The sequence below is a fragment of the Canis lupus genome, unplaced genomic scaffold (genome assembly GCF_011100685.1).
Source record: "Canis lupus familiaris isolate Mischka breed German Shepherd unplaced genomic scaffold, alternate assembly UU_Cfam_GSD_1.0 chrUn_S1852H2049, whole genome shotgun sequence".
In the NCBI taxonomy this organism is placed as follows: domain Eukaryota; kingdom Metazoa; phylum Chordata; class Mammalia; order Carnivora; family Canidae; genus Canis; species Canis lupus.
The window spans coordinates 58,509-66,502 of NW_023330713.1; the positions used below are offsets into that span (position 1 = coordinate 58,509).

The 7,994-nt window shown below is 31.8% G+C and overlaps 1 non-coding gene across 1 annotated transcript; it reads right to left on the reverse strand.

The window, feature by feature from the left end:
• Positions 1–2,994: 2,994 nt before the first annotated feature.
• Positions 2,995–3,158, reverse strand: LOC119878709. Its single transcript, XR_005387083.1, has one exon. It is a non-coding gene; the product is annotated as a U1 spliceosomal RNA (small nuclear RNA).
• Between the last annotated feature and the right edge of the window lie 4,836 nt (positions 3,159–7,994).

Consider the following 7,994-nt stretch of genomic DNA (forward strand, 5'->3'; position numbering starts at 1 on the left):
TTCTTTTCAATTGATACGATTCGATTCTTTTCGATTTGATTCGACTCAATGCTTTTCGATTCAATTCGTTTCGATTCTTTTCGATTCGATTCAATTCGATGCTATTCGGTTCTTTTTGATTCCATTAAATTTGATTTGATTCTTTTCTACTCAATTAGATCTTTTCGATTCGTTTCCATACAATTCGATTCTTTTCCATTCGATTCGATTCGATTGTTTTCGATTCGATTCAATTTTCTATCAATTCGATTAGATTCTTTTCAATCGATTCTTTTCGATTCGATTCAATTAGATTTTTTGATTCGATTAAATACAATGCGATTCTTTTGTTTCAATTCGATTCTTTTTTATTCGATTGTTTTCGATTCGATTCGATTCAATTCTTTTCATTCGATTCGATCATTTCTATTCAATTCTTTTTGATTCTATTCAATTTTTCGATTCGATTCTTTACGTTTCGAGTCGATTCCTTTCGATTCGATTCTTTTATAATCTATTCAATTCATTTCTTTTCGATTCGATTCAATACAATTGGATTCTTTTCGATTCGATTCCTTACCATTAGATTCTTCTCTATTTGATTCAATTCGATTCTTTCGATTCAATTAGATTCGATTCTTTATGCTTTGATTCGATTCGATTCTTTTAATTTCGATTCGATTTTTTTTTCGATTTGATTCTTTCGATTCGATTCGATTCTTTTCACTTCGGTTCGTTTCTTTTCAATTCGATTCGAATCTTTTCGATTCTATTGGATTTGATTCAAATCTTATCGATTTTATTCGATTCGATTCTTTTCTATTCAACTCGATTCTTTTCGATTCGATTCGATTCGACAGTTTTCGTTTCGATTCGATTCTTTTCGATTCGATTTGATTCTTTTCATTTCGATTAGATTCTCTTCGATTCGATTCTTTTCGTTTCGATTAGATTCTTTTCGATTCGATTCAATTCTTTTCACTTCGACTCGATTCTACTCGGTTCATCTGGAATCGATTCGATTCTTTTTGATTTGATCTATTCGATTCTTTTCGATTCAGTTCGATTCAATTCGATTCTTTTCTATTGATTCGATTCTTTTCCACTCGATGTGATTTGATTCGTTTTGATTTTTTTCGATTTGTTTCAATTCGAATCTATTCGATTCTTTTCGTTTCAATTCGATTCGATTCTTTTTGATTCAATTCCATTCGATTCGAATAGATTCGATTCTTTTCGATTCGATACGATTCGATTCTTTTCGATGCGAATCAATTCGATTCGATTCTTTTTATTCGATTCGATTCGATTCTTTAGATTTGATTCGATACGATTCTTTTCTATTCGATTCTTTTCGATTCGATTCGATTCTTTTCGATTCGATTCGATTCGATTCTTTTCAATTTGATTCGTTTCGATTTGAATCTTTTTGTTTTGATTTGATTTTCTACAATTCGATTCTTTGGATTCGATTCTTTTTGATTTGATTAGATTCGATTCATTTCAATTCAAATCAATTCAATATGATTCGATTCGTTGCAATCTGATTCGATTTTTTCGAATCGATTTGATTCGATTCGATTAGTTTCGATTCGATTATCGATTCAATTCAATTCCAATTATTCTCAATTCGATTCGATTATTTTTTCATTCATTTATTTTTCGATTCGAGATGCGATTCGATTCGATTCTTTTCGATTCAATCAATTCGATTTGATTCTTTTCAATTCGATTCGATTCTTTGATTTGATTGCATTCGATTCAATGTTTTCGATTGATTTGATTCTTTCGATTCGATTCGATTCTTTTCATTACGATTCAATTCAATTCGATTCTTTTCGATTCGATTTGATTCTTTTCGGTTCGATTCGATTCTTTCTTTCGATTCGATTCGATTCGACACTTTTCGTTTCGATTCGATTCTTTTCGATTCGATTGATTCTTTTCGTTTCGATTAGATTCTCTTTGATTCGATTCTTTTCGATTCCATTTGATTTGATTCTTCTCCATTCGATTCGATTCAATTCTTTTCGAATCGATTCGATAAGATTCTTTTCATTCGATTCAATTCTGTTCGATTCTATTCTATTTGATTCGGTTCAATTCGATTTTTCAATTCGATTCTATTCGATTCTTTCATTTTGATTCGATTCTTTTCGATTCAATTCTTTTCGACTTGGCTTGATTCGATCATTTGGATTCGATTTGTTACATCACGATTCAATTCTTTTCGATTCTGTTCGATTCGATTCTTTCGATTCAGTTCGTTTCGATTCTTTTTGATTCGATTCGATTCTTTTCCATTCGATGATTCGATTAGTTTCGATGTTTTTGAATCGTTTCAATTCGATTCAAATTCTTTTCTATTCGATTTGATTCTTTTCTATCTATTCGATTCTTTTCGATTCGATTCGATTCGATTCGTTTCGATTCCATCTTTTTGATTCGACACGATTCGATTCGAATCTTTCGATTCGATTCAACTCAACTCAGTTCTTTTCGATTCGATTTTTTCGATTCGATTCTTTTCAATTCGATTCAAATCGATTCATTCCAATTCAATTCTTTCCGATTCGATTCGATTCTTTTCGATTCGATTCGATTCTTTTAATTCGATTCGAGTCTTTTCAATTCGATTCAATTCGATTCTTTTCAATTCAATTCTTTTCGATTCGATTCTTTTCGATTCGATTCGATTTGATTCTTTTCGAATTGATTCATTTCGATTCGATCTTTTTTTTTTTTTTTTTTTAAAGGATATTATTTCTTTATTGCTGAGAGAGCCGGTCACCGCTCAAGCACCGAGGCGTCCCAAGTAAGGAAACTCCTCGCCACATACAGATACAACCGAAAGTGAGCACCGACGTGAGCGGTCATAAGGACGACACGGGACGGATGACACGCGAAAAGCCCCGAAGGCCAAGCCGTAACCACAAGAAAGTCAAAGAATAGCTCACGAGGCCTCCGAGGCGCACGCAGCCAGAAACGAGGTCTGATCTTAGCCACCAGAATCACCAGGGGAAAGCGCGAACGCAGTCCCCCACTACCACAAATTATGCAGTCGAGTTTCCCACATTTGGGGAAATCGCAGGGGTCAGCACATCCGGAGTGCAATGGATAAGCCTCGCCCTGGGAAAACCACCTTCGTGATCATGGTATCTCCCCTGCCAGGTAAGTATCGATCTTTTTGATTTGATACGATTCTTGTCGATTCCATTAAATTTGATTCGATTCCTTTCAATTCAATTAGATTGTTTTCGAGTCGATTCCAATCAATTCGATTCTTTTCTATTCGATTCGATTCTTTTCATTTGATTTGATTCTTTTCGATACGATTCGATTCGATTCCATTTGATTTTTTTCGATTTGATTCGATACGATTCTTTTCATTTCGATTCAAATCGATTCTTTTCGATTCTATTCGTTTCGATTGGATTCGATTCCTTTTCTTTAGATTCGGTTCTTTGCGATTCGATCCTTTTTGATTCGATTCGATTCTTTTCGATTCTTTTCGATTCGAGTCTTTTCGATTCGAATCATTCGATTCTTTTTGATTTGAATCAATTCTTTTTGATTCAATTCTTTTCCATTCGATTCGATTCTTTTCGATTCGATTCTTTTCGATTCGATATTACTCGATTTGATTGTTTTTGATTTGATTCGAATCTTTTCTATTCTATTCATTTCAATTCTTTTCGATTCGATTTGATACGATTAGATTTTTTCGATTGGATTCGATTCGGTACGTCGATTCTTTTCGATTCTATTCAGTTAGATTCTTTTCAATTCGGTTTGATTCTTTTTGTTTCGGTTTGATTCTTTTTGATTCAATTCTTTTTGATTCGATTCAATTCTTTTCATTCAATTTGATTCGATTCGATTCTTTTCTTTCAAATCGATTCATTTCGATTTGATTCTTTTCTATTCGATTCGATTCTCTTCGATTCAATTCAATTCGATTCTCTTCGATTTAATTCAATTCGATTCTTTTCGATTCGATTCCATTCGATTCTTTTCGATTCAATTCAATTCGATTCTTTTTGTTTCAATTCGATTCTTTTTGATTCTATTCTTTTCCATTCGATTCGAGTCTTTTCTCTTTGATTCGATTCTTTTCGATTCGATTCCTTTCGATTCAATTTGATTCTTTTCGTTTCGATTCTCTTCTTTTCTATTCTATTCGATTCACTTGTTTTTTATTCGATTCGATTCAATTCTTTTCATTCCAATTTGATTCGAATCGACTCTTTTCGATTCAATTCCATTCGGTTTGATTCTATTTGTTTCGATTTGATTCTTTTGGATTTCATTAGATTAGATTCTTTTCGATTCGATTCGAATATTTCATTCAATTCGATTCGATTCGGCTCTTTTCAAATCGATTCGTTTCGATTCGATTCTTTGCTATTCGATTTGATTCTTTTCGTTTCAATTTGATTCTTTTCGATTCGATTCAATTCGATTCAATTCTTTTCAGATCGATTCGATTCTTTTTCAATTTGATACGATTCGATTCTTTTCGATTTGATTCGACTCAATGCTTTTCGATTCAATTCGTTTCGATTCTTTTCGATTCGATTCAATTCGATGCTATTCGGTTCTTTTCGATTCCATTAAATTTGATTTGATTCTTTTCTACTCAATTAGATTCTTTTCGATTCGTTTCCATACAATTCGATTCTTTTCGATTCGATTCGATTGTTTTCGATTCGATTCAATTTTCTATCAATTCGATTAGATTCTTTTCAAATCGATTCTTTTCGATTCGATTCAATTAGATTTTTTGATTCGATTAAATACAATGCGATTCTTTTGTTTCAATTCGATTCTTTTTTATTCGATTGTTTTCGATTCGATTCGATTCAATTCTTTTCATTTCGATTCGATTCATTTCTATTCAATTCTTTTTGATCTATTCAATTTTTTCGATTCGATTCTTTACGTTTCGAGTCGATTCCTTTCGATTCGATTCTTTTATAATCTATTCAATTCATTTCTTTTCGATTCGATTCAATACAATTGGATTCTTTTCGATTCGATTCCTTACCATTAGATTCTTCTCTATTTGATTCAATTCGATTCTTTCGATTCAATTAGATTCGATTCTTTATGCTTTGATTCGATTCGATTCTTTTAATTTCGATTCGATTTTTTTTTCGATTTGATTCTTTCGATTCGATTCGATTCTTTTCACTTCGGTTCGTTTCTTTTCAATTCGATTCGAATCTTTTCGATTCTATTGGATTTGATTCAAATCTTATCGATTTTATTCGATTCGATTCTTTTCTATTCAACTCGATTCTTTTCGATTCGATTCGATTCGACAGTTTTCGTTTCGATTCGATTCTTTTCGATTCGATTTGATTCTTTTCATTTCGATTAGATTCTCTTCGATTCGATTCTTTTCGTTTCGATTAGATTCTTTTCGATTCGATTCGATTCTTCTTTTCACTTCGACTCGATTCTACTCGGTTCATCTCGAATCGATTCGATTCTTTTTGATTTGATCTATTCGATTCTTTTCGATTCAGTTCGATTCAATTCGATTCTTTTCTATTTGATTCGATTCTTTTCCACTCGATGTGATTTGATTCGTTTTGATTTTTTTCGATTTGTTTCAATTCGAATCTATTCGATTCTTTTCGTTTCAATTCGATTCGATTCTTTTTGATTCAATTCCATTCGATTCGAATAGATTCGATTCTTTTCGATTCGATACGATTCGATTCTTTTCGATGCGAATCAATTCGATTCGATTCTTTTTTATTCGATTCGATTCGATTCTTTTAGATTTGATTCGATACGATTCTTTTCTATTCGATTCTTTTCGATTCGATTCGATTCTTTTCGATTCGATTCGATTCGATTCTTTTCAATTTGATTCGTTTCGATTTGAATCTTTTTGTTTTGATTTGATTTTCTACAATTCGATTCTTTGGATTCGATTCTTTTTGATTTGATTAGATTCGATTCATTTCAATTCAAATCAATTCAATATGATTCGATTCGTTGCAATCTGATTCGATTTTTTCGAATCGATTTGATTCGATTCGATTAGTTTCGATTCGATCGATTATCGATTCGATTATCGATTCAATTCAATTCCAATTATTCTCAATTCGATTCGATTATTTTTATTCAATTCTATTATTTTCGATTCGATGCGATTCGATTCGATTCTTTTCGATTCAATCAATTCGATTTGATTCTTTTCAATTCGATTCGATTCTTTTCGATTTGATTGCATTCGATTCAATTGTTTTCGATTCGATTTGATTCTTTTCGATTCGATTCTTCATTACGATTCAATTCAATTCGATTCTTTTCGATTCGATTTGATTCTTTTCGGTTCGATTCGATTCTTTTCGATTCGATTCGACACTTTTCGTTTCGATTCGATTCTTTTCGATTCGATTGATTCTTTTCGTTTCGATTAGATTCTCTTTGATTCGATTCTTTTCGATTCCATTTGATTTGATTCTTCTCCATTCGATTCGATTCAATTCTTTTCGAATCGATTCGATAAGATTCTTTTCATTCGATTCAATTCTGTTCGATTCTATTCTATTTGATTCGGTTCAATTCGATTATTTTCAATTCGATTCTATTCGATTCTTTTCATTTTGATTCGATTCTTTTCGATTCAATTCTTTTCGACTTGGCTTGATTCGATCATTTGGATTCGATTTGTTACATCACGATTCAATTCTTTTCGATTCTGTTCGATTCGATTCTTTCGATTCAGTTCGTTTCGATTCTTTTTGATTCGATTCGATTCTTTTCCATTCGATGATTCGATTAGTTTCGATGTTTTCGAATCGTTTCAATTCGATTCAAATTCTTTTCTATTCGATTTGATTCTTTGCTATCTATTCGATTCTTTTCGATTCGATTCGATTCGATTCGTTTCGATTCCATCTTTTTGATTCGACACGATTCGATTCGAATCTTTTCGATTCGATTCAACTCAACTCAGTTCTTTTCGATTCGATTTTTCGATTCGATTCTTTTCAATTCGATTCAAATCGATTCATTCCAATTCAATTCTTTCCGATTCGATTCGATTCTTTTCGATTCGATTCGATTCTTTTAATTCGATTCGAGTCTTTTCAATTCGATTCAATTCGATTCTTTTCAATTCAATTCTTTTCGATTCGATTCTTTTCGATTCGATTCGATTTGATTCTTTTCGAATTGATTCATTTCGATTCGATCTTTTTGATTTGATACGATTCTTGTCGATTCCATTAAATTTGATTCGATTCCTTTCAATTCAATTAGATTGTTTTCGAGTCGATTCCAATCAATTCGATTCTTTTCTATTCGATTCGATTCTTTTCATTTGATTTGATTCTTTTCGATACGATTCGATTCGATTCCATTTGATTTTTTTCGATTTGATTCGATACGATTCTTTTCATTTCGATTCAAATCGATTCTTTTCGATTCTATTCGTTTCGATTCGATTCGATTCCTTTTCTTTAGATTCGATTCTTTGCGATTCGATCCTTTTTGATTCGATTCGATTCTTTTCGATTCTTTTCGATTCGAGTCTTTTCGATTCGAATCGATTCGATTCTTTTTGATTTGAATCAATTCTTTTTGATTCAATTCAATTCTTTTCCATTCGATTCGATTCTTTTCGATTCGATTCTTTTCGATTCGATATTACTCTCGATTTGATTGTTTTTGATTTGATTCGAATCTTTTCTATTCTATTCATTTCAATTCTTTTCGATTCGATTTGATACGATTAGATTTTTTTCGATTGGATTCGATTCGTACGTCGATTCTTTTCGATTCTATTCAGTTAGATTCTTTTCAATTCGGTTTGATTCTTTTTGTTTCGGTTTGATTCTTTTTGATTCAATTCTTTTTGATTCGATTCAATTCTTTTCATTCAATTTGATTCGATTCGATTCTTTTTCGTTTCAAATCGATTCATTTCGATTTGATTCTTTTCTATTCGATTCGATTCTCTTCGATTCAATTCAATTCGATTCGATTCTCTCTTC